This window comes from Euphorbia lathyris, chromosome 1 (genome assembly GCF_963576675.1).
Source record: "Euphorbia lathyris chromosome 1, ddEupLath1.1, whole genome shotgun sequence".
NCBI lineage: Eukaryota > Viridiplantae > Streptophyta > Magnoliopsida > Malpighiales > Euphorbiaceae > Euphorbia > Euphorbia lathyris.
This window is the reverse complement of record NC_088910.1, coordinates 138,727,463-138,734,534: the sequence shown is the minus strand read 5'-3', so window position 1 is coordinate 138,734,534 and position 7,072 is coordinate 138,727,463. Positions and strand designations below refer to the sequence as shown.

At 30.0% G+C, this 7,072-nt stretch overlaps 1 non-coding gene across 1 annotated transcript; it reads right to left on the bottom strand.

The window, feature by feature from the left end:
- Window positions 1-829: 829 nt before the first annotated feature.
- TRNAL-CAA (transfer RNA leucine (anticodon CAA)) lies at window positions 830-913 on the bottom strand. The gene has a single exon. It is a non-coding gene; the product is annotated as a tRNA-Leu (tRNA).
- Window positions 914-7,072: the final 6,159 nt, after the last annotated feature.

Genomic DNA, 7,072 nt, shown 5'->3' with positions numbered 1-7,072 from the left:
CAACTACTTGTACATTCACTAACTAAATAATTATATAAAGAAAATAATCATATAATTAGTTTTTATTTTGTATATATAATTAGTTGAGAGAAAACGTTTTGTTCGGTTTTGGACCGGACCAAACCGAAGCGAACCAAAATCCAAACTAGCTTAAAAATTAATACCGAACCAAACCAAAATATAATTCGATCCGGTTTGGTCCGTTTTTTTCGGTCCGATTTTTTCAATCCTTGGATTTTCGGTTTGGTTTTGCTCACCCCTAGTTAAATTCTATTTATGCTAAATAGAATTTAATTCACAACATAAATTAATCATTAATTAAGTGTGTTAAAATTAGGGGTGAGCATGGTCCGGTTTGGTCCAAAAACCGAACCAAACCGAATTGGAACGAACCAAATTACTTCTATTTTTTAGGATCAAATCAAACCAAATTATAATTCGGTTTGGTCTGGATCGAACCAAATTATTTCGGTTCGGTCCGGTTTGGTTCATGTTTGGACCAAACAAAGCACACTAAAGACCTACAACTACTTGTACATTCACTAACTAAATAATTATATAAAGAAAATAATCATATAATTAGTTTTTATTTTGTATATATAATTAGTTGAGAGAAAACGTTTTGTTCGGTTTTGGACCGGACCAAACCGAAGCGAACCAAAATCCAAACTAGCTTAAAAATTAATACCGAACCAAACCAAAATATAATTCGATCCGGTTTGGTCCGTTTTTTTCGGTCCGATTTTTTCAATCCTTGGATTTTCGGTTTGGTTTTGCTCACCCCTAGTTAAAATAGGAAAAATTATTAAGTAGAAAAAATTGGAAAAAATGTCAGAAGTGGGATTTGAACCCACGCCCTCATAAGAGGACCAGAACTTGAGTCTGGCGCCTTAGACCACTCGGCCATCCTGACTTGAATGTTACAAAATTACTCTTTAAACTATGTATTATAAACTTTATAAATTCATTTCACTTCTTTTTTTATGGCTAATTTTATTTCACTTTACATCTACCATATACTCGCAATATTCTGCGGATTTATTAATAACTTTATTTTTATCAAATAATAAATTTTAAATTTAATATGTACAAATTAAATTTATATCTTGTTTGGATAAATTACACCTAAGGCCACCCATTTTAACAATATGGCCAGTAAAATTCAATCCTTAACGGTGTGACCACTGAACTTTACACTTTTTAATATTGCTGACCACTCAATACCTCAAAACAGCTAGTGACGGTCTCAAAATAAAAAATTCAAAGAGTTAATGATATTCTAAGGAACTTTAATTTTTGAAAGTTTTTATTTTGATGTCATTTAGGTGTTGTTTAGTTATGAAAAATAGTGAATTTTTAGAGAAAAAAAGTTCCAAAAAATGTGATTTTAAAAAATAGAAAATGCGAATTCATGGTAAATATCATTCTGAACAACTTTAATTCTTAAATATTTTTATTTTGAGATCTTTAAATGTCATTTTGAGGAGTTAATTAAAGTTCAGTGGCTATTGATGTTAAAAAGTATAATTTACCTTATCTTGTTTACAAAAAAACTATAGTAAAAAATAGCTATTTGATATATGAAAATTATTCACATGTTATTTACAAAACTATATAGTACAAATCTATTATTAATTATATTGAAAATAAACACCATAAATTTATCAAATTATCTTCTCGACTATAAATTTTATCATCTGCATTTAATATATGCACATTTAAATTATTCAACCAGTAACAAAAATAAACATATAATTAAAAATGAAAAACATAAAAAAAAGTATATTGTATTTATTTTATATTAATGGCACAAAAAAAAAATTAAATCTTTCATCAAAATTATGAACATTTATCTCTAATTCTATTACTAAATCATAAAAATGTGATTTTTTTTAGAACCAACTGATATATAATTGATATAGAATAAAGAATAAAATATATGTGTTTTATAATAATATCTGAAATTAATCCGATTTCATAATATTTGAGTAAAATTGCTCCTAATTATCAACGCTGTCAATAAAATTACATCATTTTATCCCTAAAATATTATGATAAGGTACTAAAATATATCTATGATTTTTGGAGAAGTATCACTTTAGGCTCCATGTACAAAATAGCACCAATATAGATAGTAGTAGCAAATACAAAATTGGTCGGTGGGGGAGGGTCAATTTTACATGTGCATGTGATTTTTTTTTTTTTTTGCTAAATCGAACTTGTTCAAAAAAAATTATTTTGTTTATATACGTGTTATAATCGGAGTGGTCAAGAACCAAGTTTTAAGCACCACGTAAAACTTTTCAAAATTAACCTACACTGTGTTTAAGATTCTTAACATGTAAAAAAAATCATGTCTAATAGAAAAAAAAATCGGATTTAGGGAGAGCCTAATAGACCAAAAAAGGTTTAGAAATTCGGATTTAAGGAGAACCTAACATGCCAAAAGAATTAGAACTTTTGATTTAGAGATGACCTAACATGCAAAAAAAAAAAAAAAAAAAAAAAAAAAAAAAAAAAAAAAAAGATTTGCCTAACAGGACATGTGTCAATTTTTGAGGTGCTAATTCAGCACTCTATCAAAATTTCATGGAAACAGGGCCGGAACCACCACAGTCTCGAATTTTGTAGAGACAGGGCACTGAAACTACCTCTCGTCATAGTGGTTCCGGTGGCTGAGGGGTCCAGGCACCTCTCTGTATTAGCCTTGAACATGGGCTTAACGTTTAAAAAATGGTACTAATTTAGGTCTCGATTGTCGGAGATTAATATAAGATATGATTGGACCTTAACTATTAGCTCGAGCTTTTAGTTCAATCGGTTTCATAACATGGTATCAGAGTCTCTAAGACCAAACGGTCGAGGGTTCGAATCCCGACAACCTCATTAATTTGTGGAATTAAAAACACATGGCGGGATGGGCAAATGTTGTGCACGCTGCAGGCCAATAGGCATTTGCGTGTGGGGGTGTGCCGGAGATTAATATAAGATATATGATTGGGCCTTAACTATTAGTTCGAGCTTTTAGTTCAATCGGTTTCATGACATGGTATCAGCGTGTCTAGGACCAAACGGTCGAGGGTTCGAGTCCCGACAACCTCATTAATTTGTGGAATTAAAAACACATGGCGGGATGGGCCTGTGTTGTGCACGCTGCAAGCCCAATAGGCATTTGCATGTGGGGGTGTGTCGGAGATTAATATAAGATATATGATTTGACCTTAACTATTAGCTCGAACTTAAGGGAATAACATGAATGACGTGTTACGTTCCGTTATCAAGACTTAAATTGGTATTTTTTTTTAAACGTTAAGCTCATATTAATGTTATTTTTTACGTGGATGCTTCATTGATACTTTTCATAAAACTATAGACCTATTTTGGTACATTATCCCTAAAATATAGGGAAAATGTATCAAAATAGGTTTATGGTTTTTGGAGAAGTATCAATTTATGCCCCACGTATAAAATAACATCAATATAAGTTTAATGTTTAAAAAATGGTACCAATTTAGGTATCAATAACGGAACGTGACACGTCATTCATATTACTCTGTTAAGTTCTGTCAATTCTATGTAGAGGGAGAAATCAGAACTTAATAGAGTGATAGGAATGACGTATCCAATCCGTTATCGAAACTTAAATTGATACCTTTATTTTTAACATTAAACTTATATTGGTATTATTTTATATGTGGAGTACTTTCCAAAAAAAGACCATACACCTAAGAGCATCTCCACCGACCTTTTAAATTGACTCTTGAGTTAAAATTTAAGGAGAGAGAGTTAAAAATACACTCCAACAGCCTCTTAGTGGCTCCTCAAATTACTAAGAGCATCTCCATACTTGCTATTAATAGAGAGCCTCTCACCACCTCTTAGTGCATCCTTAATTCATTTTTTATTAATAAATTATTATTAAGAAGTCAATCTCCTTTCACTATTGGCAAATGTAACAATCATTGATAATTTTAATTATAAAATAATAAATAAAAAGTATTATTGGAGATGATATATCTTAGTCACTTTTAAATCACTAAGGCCCCGTTTGGTAAGACGTAATGACCTTCGTAATGGAATGACCATTACATTGAAGGTCATTTACCATGTTTGGTTGCATGTTATAAATTTATTGTAATGTAATGAGAAAACATTGAGGTAAATTTTATTGAACAAATCTTGTAATCCTCATTACATAGAAAAATGACTTGAATTCTCATTACATTGTCATCTAACCTCTCATTTCTCAAATCTCACATCTCAATTTTACCTCTCATTCTTGTTAAAAACGAAAAAAAGTAGAAAAACATGAAAATTGAAAACGAAAAAAAAGACGAAAAAATGCGAAAAATGAAAAAAAAATGAAAAATCGGAAAAAGGAGAAAATAGAAAAACGGTGAAAAATGTTGAAAATAGAAATTAAAAGAAACGAGAAAATTTTTTAAAAAAATGAAAAAGCAAAAAACTATATACTAATTTATTGAGAAGCTCTTAGCCTAGTGGTTGAGAGCTTACCTATGCCTTGGGAGGTCATGGGTTCGAATCACATCCGGGTCTGGTGGGGATTTTTCTTTCTTCTTTAATGTAAGCGCATTGCGCAAATTTTTTAAAAAAAAATTATTGATCCCGATTAATCTAATCTTGTATTTGATTTCGATTCGATTTTTCACATTTTTTGTGCTTTCCACGTTTTTTATGTTTTTTTTGTTAATTTTAATTATGTAAATAAAATTTTATGATTACATTTAATTAGGAAAATATAAGTATTGTAATGATAATTACATTCTATCATTTTCTTTTTAATTGTCAACCAAACATGGTAAGATCAACATTTCATTCTATTACATTACAACTTTGATTACATTATGACATTGATTACATTACATTGTATTACGACATACCAAACGGACCCTAAGAGTCAATTATGTATATTATTTTTAGAGAATGCACTAAGAGTCTATTGGAAATGCTCTAATAGAGAGCTTCTCTCCACCTCTTAGTTCATCCTTAATTCATTTTTTATTAATAATTTATTATTGAAAAGACTTTTCTTTCACTATTGGTAGATAGATTAATAATTAATAATTTTAATGATAAAATAATAAATAAATAGTGAATATAGGAGTATTATCGGAGATGATATGTCTTAATCACTCTTAAATCACTATGAATTAATTATTTATATTATTTTTAAAGAGTTCACCAAGAGGGTGTTAGTTTCAGCTTTTCGGAGAAGCGTTTAGCGTTTCACTCCAAACCGCAGGAAATATAGCGTTTGGTTAGGTTCATATAACCGCAGCGTTTAGCATTTTCTCTGAAAACTGCGGCGTTTTGGAACGTTTCACGAAAAGCTCCTATTTGGAGCTTCATAAACAGCTGTTTGTAGTTATTTGTTATTGATAAAATTATCCTTCTTATTTCCGCAAAATATGTTTTATTTTTTTTACATTATTTATATTTCAACAACATAATTACCGGAAGAATAAGGTTTTGTTGCGTTCAATAAATACCCTTAACATTTATAGCTAGGAGCAATTTTACCTTTAACGTCTAAAATGGTGCAATTATACCCCTAAGATTGGCAGCCAAAAGCAATTTTACCCCTAAATAAAAAATAACAGATCACAAACATATGATTAGACGTGAATTTTTTTTAAGAAAATAAAAAAATATATATTGTCTTTTGTACGAATTAGACAAAAAAATTTCAAATATTTCACCGAATTTATAAATATTAATTTCCAATTTTATTATTAAATCACAAAAAAAATATGAAATCTCTTTTTTAGAACTACTGGTACGTGCAATTGGTGTAGAATAAGAAATAAAATATCTATGTTCTCTAATAATATCTGAAATCAACCCAACTTGCCAATGTTAGGGTTAAAATTGCTATTAGCTGCCAGCGTTATGGGTCAGATTGCACCATTTTAGACGTTAAGAGTAAAATCATTCCTAGTTGTAAACGTTATGGGTATTTTTTTTCATATTTTTCCTTTTATAATTTCATCATTGATTAATTTAAAACATGTCCCTTTTAGACATTTTAAATCCGAACAGCAACTGTTCAATATAATTTTATCAAACACTAGTAATTAAACAGCTAATAACAAACAGCTAACAGCAACCGCTAACAGCTTACTGTAACTGCAAATAGCTAACAACAACTGCAACAGCTGTTAGCCAACCGCTGAACCAAACAAGCTCTAAGTAAAAATGCTCGAAGATGCTATTGAAATGGAAAAGACATGACAATAAGAAGGTAAAAAGGTGAAGAAAAAAGAGAGAATAGTGATAAGGATGAAATGTAGGTAGGTTTTGAAAAAAATAAATGTCACGTGCATCTAGTGGACTCTGCAACCAGCCTCATGCCTGCCGCTGCTGCTTTTTCTTTTTATATATATTATTTTTGGGCAGCCAAATGGGATTTTTTTTATTTTGAGGGAATATTTTTTAATATTCTTCTTTTCTTACACAACTTTTTAGCAAGCTTAATGCTTCTCCAGCCTCTTTAACTTGTTCAAATTATTCATTTTACCCCTCCAACTCATCGAATGTCCTATTTATCCCCTTACCTTTATAAAAATGGTATTTCTTACACCCTTAATTTGTTCAAATTTGTCATTTTACCCATTCTCAACTCATCGAATATCCCATTTACCCTCTTAACTTTACAAAAGTGGTATTTCTCACAACTTATGATCCTATTTACCCTCTTATAACTCCATAAAAATTGTATTTCTTATCCCTTTATAGTAGTAAAAAAAGTTAAAAAGAGAAAGAACGAATACAAAATACAAATAACAAGAACATTAATATAAACAAGTTAAATACATTATATATAGGGATAATGTACCAAAATAGGCCTATGATTTTTAGAGAAGTATCAATTTAGGTTCCACTTACAAAATAGCATAAATATAAGTTTAACGTTTAAAAAAAGTTATCAATTTAGGCTTCGGTAACAGATTGTAAGGGGTGAAAAATACCACTGTTATAGAGTTAAGGGGGTAAATAGAACATTCTATGAGTTGGAGGATAAATGGATAAGTTGATGGGGTGAGAAATACCA